The sequence below is a fragment of the Durio zibethinus genome, chromosome 17 (assembly GCF_047325235.1).
Source record: "Durio zibethinus cultivar Kanyao isolate XHJ-2024 chromosome 17, ASM4732523v1, whole genome shotgun sequence".
NCBI lineage: Eukaryota > Viridiplantae > Streptophyta > Magnoliopsida > Malvales > Malvaceae > Durio > Durio zibethinus.
Genome location: NC_143178.1, coordinates 12,633,599 through 12,649,910, shown reverse-complemented (window position 1 = coordinate 12,649,910; position 16,312 = coordinate 12,633,599). Strand labels below are relative to the sequence as shown.

The window sequence follows — 16,312 nt, the reverse complement described above, 5'->3', positions numbered from 1 at the left end:
TATGTGGTAAATTCTCCTTATTGCATTCATGCATTTTGTTTTTGCATTCATTCTTATGCATAATCTAAAGGTTCCATAAATATCATTCTAAATTTACACATTATGAGAAATCAAGATTTAAGGATAGCTCAACACTAGTATTACACCCGGGCTAGTGCCAAAAAGATAAAGCAAGATAATGCAAACTATTTTGAAAGGTTAGAAAAGGCTCATAAAGTAATTGAGGGGAAATTAAGTAAGATCCCCAAAGCTCTGAAGAAGATAACAAAGGAAAAGAGGTGAAAGAAGATATTTCATATGAAGTTACTAAGTCATTGTATCCTTTAGGGTTTGATCCACATTAGACCCAAACCACTCCAAATTTGTAGCCATAACAGACCACATTCTTGAATTACAGTTATTCGAGACTACCTTATGCATCCAATCAAGGGAATGTTAAGAGTTATACCAATCTTGTATTATTTAAAAAGGTAATTAAGCCCATCCAAATCCCTAAACTAGATGAGACAAAAGAAGAAATAAAGTTACAGATGGTTGTATCCTTAAAAGACTCAATGATTAATCAAACAATGAGCATGATTAAAGAAATATTATGAGCTATTGAAGGAATACATTTTTATGGCTCTATGATGCTACCAATCTTTGTTTGGTCTCAGATGCTGTGATTCCTCTAAAATTTAAAGTGCCAAAATTTAAGAAGTATGACAGTACTAAGTATCCCATTACACATGTCACAATATATTGTCTTAAGATGGTAGCACATGCCAGTAATGAGAAACTACTCATGCATGTATTCCAAGACAGTCTAACGAGATCTATTACAAGGTGGTATGTTTAGTTGGACAGGGCTCAAATAAAATCATAAAAAATTTTGACTCGATCCTTCATCAACCAATATCATCACATCATAGATTTGGCTATTGATCCTCTTTTGTTACAAGGTGTGAAGAAAAAAGTATCTGAGTCTTTCAAGGAGTATGCCCAAAGATGGCAATAGGTTGTCGCTTAAGTACAACCACCACTAACAAAAGAAAAAAACAACAATGCTGTTTGTAAACACTTTAAAATTGCCAAACTATGAGAAGATGATAGGGAACATGATTAAATATTTTACTAATATGGTGATTTCTGGTGAAATCATTGAGAATGTAATAAAAAAAATAGTAAATTGAAAGAGGAAGAATCCTCTGCTACTAAAATGGTGCTTAAAAAAAATGAAAGTGAGACTCAAGCTATGAGTTTCAAAATGTAGTAATTCAAAAACTACCTTTAGTCGATCTATCACATATATCATCCCATTGTAAGTCATGTCTCTGCTACATGACCTTTTTATCCATCCACAACTAAGTTCTCTATTCATCCAGCTACCCAAACAAGTGATGTACGGGAATCTCAAAATAAAAAAAAGCTTACATTTGATCTTATTTTCATGAGCTACATAAAACTGTACCAAAAGCTTTACAAAAACCATTTGATTGCTTCCATTCCTGCAAAACAACTAGAACTTCCTTATCCCAAATGGTATAATTTCACTATTCACTGTGACTATCATTATGGGGTGGTTGATCATTCTACCAAAAATTATATCTTTTCGAAACATAGGGTGCAAAGTCTAATTAAAAAAGGGTTAATAAGCTTCGACACTAGTAGAAACACAGCATCTAATATCAGTGGTAACCCATTATCAAATCATCTAGGGGCATGATTTTAAGAAAATTGATTGAAACTTATTATTATCTTAGGATTTCTTGATAATATGGATCTTTTTTATGTACTTAGATTTCATTTTATTTTTCATCATTTTAATAAAAATGACAAATTTGATGCATTTTCATGACATTCCTCTTTTATGTGAATCACCATTATTTACTGTTACCTTCTTATACTTTTTTTTTCATATCCATTCTTTTATTTCAAATAATGAATGTTCAGACAGTCATGACGATAATTTAGGATTCAATTTTGGAAAACATCAGTTCTAATGATCAATTGATAAGTTAAGATTGTTGATTCATTCGAATTGCTAAATAAAAAAAAGATAAATCTAGTGAAAAGTTTTGAAAGTGATGTAACACATGATCTTTGTAATAATTTATTCACCAATCTACTCTTGATCAATAAATATTCTTCATTGAAAGTATTCATGTTCGAGATGAAAAATGGCCATCTTCTTTCTATCCTTAAAAAAAAAAAAGATTAAAATTATCCTTTGCTACCTTTTTAGACCTGTTGAAAATTTCTTTTGAAGAACCCTAACCAAAGATCACCCCCCATTAGGGGTAAGGTTTGAGAAGCTTGTTTATTTCAAGGACAAAGTCCTTTTGTGCTAAAGTTTTTCTTGAAAAATGATGAAAATAAAGAAAAATGAAGAAAATAAAAAAAATGAAGGAAAAAGAAAAAGAAATTGATGGGCAACATGTCAAGGTGCTCTACATGAAAAAATGGTTCTTGGTTTGATAAACTTTTAAATACAATTTGGGCACGTTTTATCCATTTCTTTCATAACCCATCACCTAGCCTACATTACGTCCCTTAAAAGTCCATTTTAATCAAATGTGAATACTTGCGTTGAAGAATTATGAATTGAATTAAAGCAAATTTGTCATTGAATTATTTGAAACTTTGATCAAAGTATCACTGATGGATAAAAAGGAAATAGAAATGAAAAGAAAAGATGAGAAAAAGTGTGTGCAAAAAAACAAAAAGAATAAAAGAAGCAAAAAGAAAATAAAAACAAAAAAGAGAAAAATGAAAGATCAAAAACCTGAAAAGGTAATTTAATTAAAGATAAAAACTTTAAAAAACAACTTCATGTAAGGGTCTCAGGAATAAGGATGATGATTGGTTCAAAGATTGAGGATATTGATGGAATGTGTTTTTGAAATAGGATTCTAAGTTGGAGTTCACAATTGTCTGAACAAACATTATTTTTGGATACTAATATCTTTTTTGAACAGTGAAAATAATGTGCCTTTGATTTGTTATCGACCATATTTCTTTTCGATAATAAAAACCCATTTTTCTTATCTTTGACCAAATGTACATCCCCTGAATGAATCAAAGAAATATATCATGTGCATCACTAATTTGAATGATGGCAAATAAATGAATGACAATGTTTGTACAGAGTGTTCCATTCTTTTAAAAGAAATCTAAGATGAGATGAGTAAAAGAAACCTGAGAAAATGTTTTAAAAAAGGGCAAATAAGGTGACCCAATGATGAATTTAGTGATAAATTGGTTGACATGATTTGTGAGTTATGATCAGGTGAGTAGAATGACATTAATTAGTTTACAAAATTTGTTCTGATATTGTTAATACTGAGAAGCTAGGAAAGAATAGTGGAGTCTTAAAAACCTTGTTACAGTAATTAAAATTTTAAGACATTGATTTAGTAACATCTACATTACATACATTGTATTAACATTGTATTTAAATCCTTGACAGTTACATCTGCATCCTAGATAGGATGTGCATTTGCATCGTTGCATTATCACTTATCATTCATTTGATCTCGACTCAGTCCATATCATTTTTCAAACTTATGGTTCAATTTCGGTTGCTTGATCTTAGCTTAATCCAAATCATTTTCCAAACTTGTGGTTCAATTATTTTTCAGACTTGTGGTTCAATTCCAATTGTTTGATCTTGGCTCAGTCCAGATCATTTTTCAAACTTGTGATTTAATCTCAATTGCTCGATCTCGACTCAGTACAGATCATTTTCTAGACTTGTAGTTCAATCTCAATCGTTTGAGCTTGGCTCAATCCAAATTATTTTGCAGACTTATGGTTTAATCTCGATCGCTTAATCGATCTTGGCTCAGTCCAAATCATTTTTTAAACTTGTGGTTCAATCTTGGTCATTTGATCTCGACTTAATCCAGATTGTTTTCTAGAGATGTGGTTTAATCTTGATCGTTTGATCTTAGCTTAGTCTATATCATCTTTCTGACTTGTGGTTCATCCTAGTCATTTGATCTCGACTTGGTTCAAATCGTTTTCCTAACTTACATCTCAGTCTCGGTCATTTCTGCTTATTGACTTGACTTTTGGAATAGAGTGGATGTCTAGGTCTTTGCATCATCCCTATCTAATAAAAATGTGCAAAGAGGGGCAGAGGCACCCATCTATGTCCAGGGTCAATCAGAGTCTATTTTTACTATTATTATTTTGTATCATTTTATTATTGTTACTAGTATAGTATAGTATGATATATAATATTATATTATATTATCATATTATATTATATTATTATATTATCTTATATTATCTTATATTATTATTATTATTATTATTATTATTATTATTATTATTATTTCTTTCCTATCCTTTTCTCCTAGTCGAGGTTTGAATAAGGAAACCAAATCTAAGGTTGACTAAAAACAAAGGCCAATCAATGTACATAATTAGGGGACTTTTAATCTAGAATCAAATCAATTAGATAGACTACCAGACTTATGTAAAATATCACGGTAGACATAATTTAATACTAGGATTCAAGCTTGGGTTAGTTCTGTCCAATCCCTAAAAACTCTTCTAAGGATACCTATAAATTAAACAAGGGACCAGAAGAACAAAACGATGGATTTGGGGGGGAAGAAAAGGTTCTATGGTAGTTTCTAAAAATGTTTTGGGTTTAGTTTCTAGGTTTGAAGGTTCTGGATTTATAGATTCTAGGTTTAGTTGGAAGTTTCTAGTTTAGTTTGGAAGTGTTGAAGAATTGGATTTAGGGATTGGAATTTAAATTTCTAAAAATTTATGGAATTTCTAGAAAATCTGGGTTTTTGGGTTGAATATTTGAATTTTTCAACAAGTTTTTTGATGGGGTTTGAATTTTTTGGTAGGTTTTTGATGACTTTTCTAAAATCAATAAAGATTTTCAGTTTTTAGTGGGTGTTCTTAAGACATTTTAGAGAGAAAAAAGAGAGAATCAGGGCCAGAGAGAGAGAAAGCAAAAGAATTCTAAAGAAAAATTGAGGGGTGTAGCTTTCATACGGTGCCAAAACGATGCCATTCTAAAAGTCTTAGACTTGCACATAGACCCGTTGACCTGTATGTCGACCTGTGCTTTAACTCGATCCGATAGCAGGTTTTTCTTTTTTCATTTTATTTTTATATTTTATATTTTATATTTATTTATTTTATATTTTAAAATTTTATATTTTATTATTTTAGTTTTATTTTATTATTTTATTTTATTAACTTTTATTATTTATTTATTTTTATTGAGCAATTTATTATTTGTTGAATATTTTATAAAATTCTATTTTTATTTAAAAAAACAAAATAAAAACAAAACAAAACAAAAATAAATAAAAGAAACAAATCTTTTCAAATAAATTTATAAATCTTATCAAACTATTTGAGAATTTTCATGGATTTAAATTTTATAGAATCCACCAAACTATTGAAAAATTCCATAAATAAATAATTTTTTATCCTTTAAACTATTAAAGAATTGCTTGTTAAGTTAAACTTACTAAACTACTGAGAGCTTTAATTAACTTTCTTAAAAGAATAAAATTTTTATAAATATCTTTCAAATAAAATCTCAGTAAACTATTAGAAAATCTACCTCAAAATAAATCTTACTAAACTATTGGGAGACTTTACTAATTTTTTAAATTAAATATAGTAATAAATCAGATGACGGAGCCTTATTAGGGTGGGACATTAGTCTTTATGAATACTCCTGATGTGAGATAATTATCTTAAATTGCTATTAAACTATTGAGGTAATTTTAAGACTAATTTTTTATATTAAATATTTTAGTAAATTATAAACATGTTCAAGGCTTGGATAATTTGAAATCAAACTGGTACCATCATTTAGATAGGCACTGTGGGGGTGTTATAACCTTACTAACATATAATCATACTCCCGAACATAAAATCTAATTTCATGGATTAGAATCTACTATTTAAAGATATCTAACTCAATCTTAAGACTCATTTTTAAAAAAAATAGATTCGATTAAGTGACCAATCACACATAAATAAAAAAGATTGGTTGTGACTCCCTCTAATCTAATCCATGTCTAGTGGTAGGTCCATGGATCTATACATTATGACAAAGTAAATTAGGCTTTTTTAGTAAATTTGCCCTAAGATAAGGTTGAAGGATCACTTGGTGAAAGACTGAAAGGGAGAAGAATGTTGCACAAATCAAGATACTGAACAACTTGAGAAAATATGAAAGTTTTAGATTTACGACGGAATAGCCTTGATATTTATTAAATCACTGAAATCTAAAAAGCTTAGAAGAGTGCCTAAAATATTTACAAATTAATCAACCACCTCATTACTCATAATTTAATTGAAGATCAATAATTTTTTAAAGTTCAACATGGTCATGTGGGTTGAAGTTATAAAGCTTTCATCATAAAAAATTTTTAAGGTTCTTAATCTTCTAATCGAAAAGAATGTAATATTAAGGGAAATAACTCAAGATGATCATTCTAATAGTAATTACAAAATATCTTGATATTTTTTCAAATGCATATGCAGAAAATTAAAATTGAAGGAATCAAAACTCATTACAAATCAATGAATTCATGTCCAAGACATTAATAAACCATGGTAAAGCATATTTCCATTGCTCAAAAAGCTCATGGGTCAAGGTGCCACTTTGGATAAGATTTTCAATTTTCTCTTTTAATTGCCTATATTTCTCGATTATGTGTCTAATTAACCCCATGTGATAGTTACATTTATTATTTGGATCAAAATTTTCATTGATGGATTTGGAATTGCTTTCAAAGGTATTGGGGTAAAGTACTGGTATTTTACCAACAAAGACAAAAGATCATAAATTGAAATTGGAATTTTTTCAAAAATATTTCTTGATCTTCTTTAATTGTTCAAAGGTTAAGCAGTAGTCCAAGGATAAGAACTCGTATGAAGAATTGGCTATTGGGCTTGCTGGTGAAAATAAGGATTCTAAGAAAGGTTATTTATGGTAGGATAGTAAGGTTGGTACATCAAATAAGGAAGGCATTGGGTAAAATCTTCAACTAGCCTCCCTTCATAAATCACAACTTGAACATCTTTTCTTTCGATTTTCAGTGTACCAACTTTTTTGTATTTGCTACATCATTCTTTTTAAGCTTTTCATTTTTTATGGTATTCTCTATTATCTCCCCAGATATAACCATTTTAGTAAAATTTTTAGTTGCATTTCTTATCATCATTTCATAGTATGATGTTTTAAGAGTGTTGACAAATATAACTATAATTTTTTTTTTGTTAGAGGTGGTTGAACCTGAACAGCAGCATCCATTCACCTTTAAACATATTCTTTGAAGCTTTCAACATCTTTCTTCTTCATGCTTTGTAGAGACAATTGATTTAGGGAAAACTCTATAATGTGCTTGTATTAGGTTACAAATGTCTTAACAAATTTTTTTCACAAAATGATGTAAATGTTATCCAATTAAGCATGCCACTTAGTAGCAAACTTTATAAAACTATTTTGGAATACATAAATCAAGAGCTTGTCATCATGAGCATGGGTAGCCATTGTTTTGCAATATATAGTGACATACGTCATTGGGCATTTAGTCACATCATACTTCTCAAATTTAAGACCTTGAACTTGAGCAGAATAATAACATCTAGTGCCAAGCAAAGCTCCAATGTGTCTATAGATCCATAAAAATTTATTCCCTCAATAACTTGAAGCCTCTCTTCTATAAGATCCATATATTTTTTAAGAACTTGAATTTCTTGTTGCCTTAAATGAAATTTCTTTTAATTTTTTTGACTTTTCAAGATCATCAAGGATTGGAACTGGTGTAGTTGTTAAAGGTATTCCTAGATAAGAGTATACTTTAAAAAGTGATACTTGCTGTGATTGTACCTTTTAAGATGTTTGTATGCAGACTTTTTCCACTTTTTTCTCTCTATTCAAATTTTTTAGCATTTCCATTATTTGGGTCAGATCTCCTCTCATTTCATCTTGAGCTTTCTTAACTTTCTCAATTCAGCTATGTTGTTCTGACTCCATGAGTGGCAAGTAGATTATCTTGACAATTAGGCTCTTAAACCTTTATTACTATAATTAAGGATTATGATGATGTCTAACTACAAATTTACACAAAAATAGAGAAAAAAAAAACTATATATGAATGGATGAATATATGCATTAAGTGCTATCACATAATAAGAAAAAGAGAAAAAATGAAAAAAAAAACTTTTAATTAAAAATTAAAAATTATACTAACAAAAATATCCAAAAATAATCCTTAAAAAAATATTAAAATCTATTGCCTAGTCCTATACTTTCACTTTAAGATCCTGGTACTAACATTAATAAGTTATTTAACTGATACAATTAGACAAATAACTCTCAACAATCTTGGGCTCCTTTTCGTTCCCAAAACTCAACCAGCCAGTTTTGATTAAACCCTACACTTTATGTTTGAAAGCAAGGTAATTTTTTATTGAATGGCCTATATTCCAAAAATGATAATCACATGAAGCATCAGCATCATACCATTTAGGATAAAAAGGTTTTAGTGGCTCTAAAAGAATTGATGTGATCAAATAGTTTTGGAAAAGTAATGGAAATAGCTTACAATAAGTCACAAGGATTGGATAAATGATGGCTCTTTCCTTTTTCTTACTCAAAAACTTCTTGGGGTGAAACATGGTTGGATTTATAGGTGTGGATCTTAGAATAGAATTAGGTGTATATGCCCGAAGGTTCATTTGAAAACTTGGTTGTTGGATTAGCTAATAAGCATAAGGATTTTGGAAGGCATTGTTCATGGTAGGATGGGGATATTGATTCAGCCCAATTTGTGTGGGTTGAATACGAGCAAGTCTTACTTGAAATGTCGAAAAGGATGGTTGAAAATTAATCGGATGGGAATAATGATGTAGGTGTGAACAAATTTGTGGTGTCTATGTGGAATTGGAGATCCTTGTCTTATCCACTTTCCCTCTAATTTGTTTTCACTTGGGCTATTGGTAGAACTTGAACGAATGTTAGCTCTTGACATTTTTCCAATACATAGACAAGTTGGAACGGATAAAGATTTTTTAGAATGGATATCAAGATTTTCAATCATTTTCAATAGCTTGCCAAGTTTATCTCTTTACCTCTCGTAGTTCATGTCCAAATTCTTCTTGGTTGAGTTCCAGGGCTTAAAATCGTGCTTGTAATTAATAATCCATGTTTTTTAAATTGCTATCCTAGATAAAGTAAAAGATTTTGATATTATGCAATGATATGATGGATATAATACATGAATGATAATTTATGAATGCATGAAATGATTACAAGAAAACAAATTGCAACTCCTATTGATTTTAATATGATTCATGTGAAAATGAAGCAGCCAACAAGAACAGAGTTAGCATCCAATATAAAAAAAGATAAGGATAAAACAAGTTAGTGCACGACTCATATATAATAAAAGATATGTGTTCTAAGTTTAGGTTATTTCTATAAAAAAAAAAGGGCATGACTTTACCTATGGGTTAGGCTTATAAGGTTAACTATATGTGGTTTGGGTTTGGAATCTAAAGGTTCTTAAATTATTCCATACATTATTGTCAATCATAAATTATGAAGGTACCTTAATCCTCATCCATTATAAGCTATGTGCAAAAAAGGTTCAATTTAAGCTAGAATATTTTGCTAGCTATTGCAGAGGCATTAAAACATCACAAAAGCATAGGTACTTTTACTCCCTTTTAAAAAGACAGAGCTCGAGTATAGAGCCCATGTTATACACATAGATATAAATAACATTATATAACATGATTTAAAAAATAAAATACAAGAAACAAAACAAAAATTCATACATTATAAGTTAGGCTTGGATAACATGAAATCATTTACTAGCTTAACTCTCGACATTCCCAGTAGAGCCATCAAATTACCATAATGTATAGATCTATGAACCTATCGCTAGACATAGACTTAGGAGTTGCTACTAATTTTTGTTTATTTAGATACGATTGGTTGCCTAACTAAATCTGTCCCATTTTAAAGATGTGTCCTAAGCTTAACTTAAGTTTTTTTAAAAAGGTAGATTCTAGTCTATGTAGGTCCAAAAATATGATTATAAATGAGAAATGTTATAGTACTTTCATAACACCTATCAAAGGATGGTACTAGCTGTTTTGTATTATCGATTGGGCCTTTAAAAAAGTCTTACTGATAATTAATTATTGAAAATTATTTTTATTTGACTCCAATACTTTGGTAAAAAATTAAGAGAATTTTCTCACCTTAAGAGTATGCAAGAAAATTACTATTTCTCTTATAGAGATTTCATCATCATATTATTTAACATTTATATTTTTATGAAATTCTTAGAAAAATTTTAATTTTAAGAAAATATTGATACTTCAACTTTCTCCCTAAAAAATTTGAAATTATTTTTATTTAAGAAAAAATTAATACTTTGAAAATTTTCCCAAATTTTAGAAATTATTTTTTATTTAAAGAAAATTTTATATTTCAACTTTTTCTTCAAAATTTGAAATTATTTTGATCTTGAGGAAATTTTAATATTTTAACTTTTTCCTCATTTATTTAAATTATTTTTATTTAAGAAAAAATTAATACTTTAACTTTTTCCTCAAATTTTGAAATTATTTTTGTTTAAGGAAAAATTGATATTTTAATTGTTTCTTCATTTTTAAAATGATTTTTATTTAGGGAAAAATTGATACTTTAACTCTTTCTTGTAATTTTGAAATTATTTTTGTTTGAGAAAGTTTTGATCTTTCAATTTTTTCCTTAAAAATTTTATTTAATGTAAGGAAAAATAGGCATTCCAACTTTTTCCTCAAAAATTTTTCTAAAATGATATTTTCTTTTTAAGGAAAGTTGATAATTCAACTTTTTTCTCATTTTTTAAAATGATTTTTATTTAAGAAAAAATTGATACTTTAACCCTTTCTTGTAATTTTGAAATTATTTTTATTTGAGAAAATTTTGATATTTCAATTTTTTTTCTTAAAAATTTTATTTAATTTAAGGAAAAATAGGCATTCCAACTTTTTTCTGAAAATTTTTTCTAAAATGATATTTTCTTTTTAGGGAAAGTTGATAATTCAACTTTTCCTTCAAATTTTCTTGGAAATTTATCTTGAAAAAAAAATTAATACTTTAATTTTTTCCTCATTTTTGGAAATTATTTTTATTTTACAAAAAAATTAATTTTTAACTTTTCTTTAAAATTTTGAAAATAAAAACTTATTCAAATAAATAATTAAATAAAATAAAAGAATAAATAAAAAACTTAAAAATATTAATTTAATAAAAAAAAACTTGGCTCAGTTAAGAAATCTGCTCAATAGTTTGTTGAAAATCTATCACTAATAATAATTTTTAACAATGAAAAAAATTTTGTCAATATTTTTTTGTTGCTTTTGACATGTTTCTTATAGTGTTTACTCTATATAAGAATAATCAATGTTAAGATAGTAATTAGTTTCTATGTAACTTAATAAAATATATAAAAATGTTTGACTTTTTAATTTTTTTATTAATTACATAAAATATTAAATAAATACATAATTTATTATATTAAATAAATAAATAAAATTAATTTAAATATATTTATATATCAGGTATTATTAATGTAACACAAACTAATATAATAAAAAAATTTATTAAATAATTCTATACTCTTATAATTAAGAATAAAAATCTTAAATTCAGATAAGCTAAATCATAACGGAAAAAATCATCTGTTTCCTGAAATCCGTCAAATAATGTGGTTTTAGGAGAATAGCTTTCTTAAAATGAACCTTACTTTTCGCGAACACAACGATACATAAAAGTTAAAGTATGACCGTTGACCAAACGTCATCATCAATTAATTATGTGGTACGGAAATTTTATTTTTCTGCTTTTGCAGTGTAAAAACCGTGTGGAACCCGCGTTTGCACTCCAGAAAATGATAAGCTAACCTAATCACACACGCCTGCTTTTGGATCCTACGCGGCTTGCAGCCGCTTCCTGCTGTCTTCTTTCTATTTGTTTAATGCCACCTTTTGAGCTTAACCAATTATATTTTGGAAAGTGGTCCTCTCCAATAATTTTATATATAAAAAATCTTCTTGGATTGGAAGTACATGCAACATTATAATGCATGATTGTATGCCCGAGTTATTATTCCCATACTTTCACCTCCACACTTTTTTTTATCTTTCCTCTTATTATAAATGGTAACATTACAAAGATAATTATTTTAAAGATATTTGTATCTCAATCTTTTTAATTTTTACAATATTCAAATTTATTTAATTATTTATTTAAATTTAATATAATTATCTAAATTCATATTCAATTATATAAATATTATCCGTTAGATATTAAAATTTATAAATTATCTATTTACTTAATTTTTTAAAATATAAAATAAATAAAAAATAAATTTAAAATTTAAGTTCATTTTTAATTAATAACAATTAAAGATTGTTTGCTAAGGTTTGAACCTTTCACAAGTATTAAAATTTTATATATTTTAAATATGTAAATGACTAATGAATTCAAATATTCAAAAATATCTATTAAAAAATTTAAAAAGAATTCAAATATAGGATAATTAAAGGATATTATCAAAAACGTATCCGAATCATAATAAATCTAGAATGTATTAATTGTTAATTTATAACTATCTGAATCTGACATAATCATATATGATAATATCAAATCATATCAATTTATTTATTATCCAATATCATCTTTACCTTTGACATTTTATATACAAGAAATCTATTTTTAATATTTAGACAATAATTTTTTATAGCTACAAGTTTTGGCTAAAATTTTCAATATTTTGATTCATTACTTTATATTACTTATATTATCGTTGTTATAATTTATCACATGTATTGCACGTAAATATTTTTTTATGTATAAATGCGTAGGGTAAGTGAAATTCTTTTCTAATTGGTTGGCATAATATTAGTTTTATCTTTTGAATTTATTAATTAGTTGGGATATTTTATTTTTGAGCACATCTTTTGATACTGCTTTAAGTTGGCCACCCAAATTCAAATGTTTAAGTCCATCACTAGTAGTCCCTAAATGTCTTCATGGATCGATTAGGGTTGAATCAAACTCAATTAACACCTCTAAAATTTAAGTTTGAATTTGACATGTCTATTTAAATTATAGATATTACAATCTACTTTGTATTAAAAATTTTAAAACTTTTAATTAAATACATATTTCAATTAAGTTAATTGAAATGATTTAAAATCAAATTAATGTAATTTTATTTTTTAAAATATTAATGTAATTGAAAATAATAAATAAAAATAAATGATTAATTAATTAAAATTTAATAATATTTTCAATCTTTTTTTCTTTACTATTATTTTTAATTATGTTAAAAAAAATTAAAAGTCCTTTCCATATGTTTTACTCTAAAAATATGATAAACAGAATAATTAAAGAAATAAATAACAACTTTACAAAATTGAAAAAAATCAATAATAAATCAATAAAAATAATTATAACACACGAAAACATCTAATTAAAATAAAAAATTATCATCACCTGCGGATAATTTATGAACAAATTAAAAATTTAAAACTCAATCCAAATTCTGTAACACTCAAGATGTTATAAACGTCAAATAGAATTAAACTCATATATGACATAACTCATAAGCAAATACCATAAACAAAATGAAATTAGTGCCACCAAAACTAGAGATATACATATATTAAACACGAGCCAATAGTATTTTTTCTTTTTTACATTATCTAGTCTTGATTTTTTTATTTAATCATATTTTATGTTTTTCAGCCTCCCATTATCTTTATAACCTTTCATATATATATATATATATATATATATATATATATATATATACACACACACACATACACACTTAAATTATAGATTTATTTTAATAATAGTTTTAGCAAGAGTTATTATTAATTAGTGTTGCCTATCAATAATCAATAATTATTTCTAGCATTTATCATTTTTGTTACATTTTAAGCGTTAAAAAAATTTCATTACATAAATAATTGTATCATATAAAGCTTGGCCGGAAAAAAATTGGCTCAAATGAGAAAATTTTGTTCAATTAGCTTGAGATTGAACCCTATCCAATTCAAATTATTTTAATTCAAATTATTTTAATTCAAATTAATTTGAATTAAAAATAATTTGAATTTTAAATTTAATTAATTTAATTTATAAAATTTAATAATTTACATTCAAAATGATTTGAAACAAATATTTTAAATTCAAATTATTTGAATTAAATATGTCAAATTCAAACAACTTAAATATTAAATTTAAAAAATATAAATTTAAGATAAATTCAACCTAATCAAAATGAAAACGATTTGACCCGCCCAAATATAATCTTGAGTATTGTACTAATTTGATTAATTTAAATTAAAATAATATTTTTAATTTTAATTAATTTAATTCAAAAATATAAAATATAAAACCTACATCCTCATATTTTATTTTATATATTTTGGGCAAGGGCATGGGAGCAAATAGGAAGTTAAATCATTCGAGAATGGAAAGGACAGAAGAGTAATAGCATTGACAGGCTCCATGTAATTGTTTTTCTGTTTTCCCTCCACGGCTATAAAGCCCCCGCCCAGCCCTCCTCTTTCGCTCCCACCGCCGACCGCCCAAGTTGGAAACCAAAATTAGTCACACACCACCCACCTTCCATTTTCATTTCTTTAAGCATTCCTCAAAACCATGTCCACAACAACCCCAACTCCGCAACCAGGCACCACGAAAGAAGCCTCCCCCGTCTTCCTGGAAAACATGGACCAACTCCAAACATTGTTCAACCAATTCGACGCCAACAAGGATGGCAAGATCTCCGCAGCGGAACTTGGCGATGTCTTGAAAGCAATGGGGTCCAACTACACAGAGGAGGAACTCAAGCGTGCCATGGAAGACATCGACACCGACAAAGACGGCTTCATCAACCTCTCTGAATTCTCCTCACTCTGCCGCTCATCTTCCGACGCTGTCACCGCCGCTTCGGAGCTACGCGACGCCTTTGATTTGTATGATCAGGACAAGAACGGCCTGATTTCGGCGAGCGAGTTGCATCTGGTTTTGAATCGGTTGGGGATGACGTGTTCGGTTGATGATTGTGTTAGAATGATCAGGTCGGTTGATTCAGATCGTGATGGGAATGTTAATTTCGAGGAGTTTAAGAAGATGATGAGTGCTTCGATGCCTAGTAATGACCGGATCTAAGCCATAGGATTGGAAGTTTTTTGACGGTGATTGACTCTGATGACATGGATCAAAGGTAATGTTTAGGGTTTCCTTTAGCTTATTTTCATAAATAAATCTCTTCAATATATGGAATTTGCTGCACTTGTTGGAATCAAAACTTCATCGAATGAAATGAAAAATTGGCTTAGTTACGATTACCGATGCTTTGTTTTTGTTTCGATTTTTGGTCAATTTCTTTTTCCTGGAATTTTTAGTACCTTGTTTCTTTTGAGATTCATTCATTTCTCTACAATTTTTCTGTTTTTTGCCTTAGCCCCGTTTCCGAAGCCGATGAATAAATGAATATTATTTATCCGAAAGGGTTTGACCATGCCACTCTCTTAACGGCTGTAGCGCAAGAGATGCCGGATATTAGAGTTAATATCAATTTGGATTTAGTTCAGTTTTTTTTTTTTTTTATAAAGTATAATATTATAAATTTTAAAATTTTAATTTAAATTTAAGTTGATATTTTTGAAATTTATTTTATTTAAATCGCATTTTATTTATTTAGTTTAGTTAATCGATTTTTAAAATTTATTTTTTATATTATTTTATATTATTTTAATATATTTAAATAAATTTAAATATAAAATAATTATTTTTATTTTATAAAAAATTTAAAATATATATAATCTAATAAAAATATAAAATTAATTTATTAATTATTTATTATTTAAAATTTGATCTGAATTTAATATATATAATATTTAAATTTAATTTAAATTATTAAATAAAAAATTGATTTGGATCGAGTTAAATATTATAATTTTTAATTTTTTAATCTTTTTATCATCTTTGTCAGGAATGGGTACGTCTAATAAAGTAGAAAGGATGATATTTTCTAAGTGAGTAGTGGCTGGTCGCCTGAAGCCTTAGAGGTTAAAGGTGTTTAATGAAACAGGAGTCGGTTTTGAATCAGGCTCTAATCTCTTCATGCAATGTATCCTGTGAACTAAAAAAAAAAAGAGCCCGGTCAAGACCACATGTTTAAGTGTTATGGGGTTTAGTATTTTTGAGTACTCTTACTTTCAATTCGATCATTATATATTTATATCATATAAAAATTAA

At 27.4% G+C, this 16,312-nt stretch overlaps 1 pseudogene; it reads left to right on the top strand.

Moving 5' to 3' along the window:
• Window positions 1-14,593: 14,593 nt before the first annotated feature.
• Window positions 14,594-15,399, top strand: LOC111288768 (putative calcium-binding protein CML27 pseudogene; annotated as a pseudogene).
• Window positions 15,400-16,312: the final 913 nt, after the last annotated feature.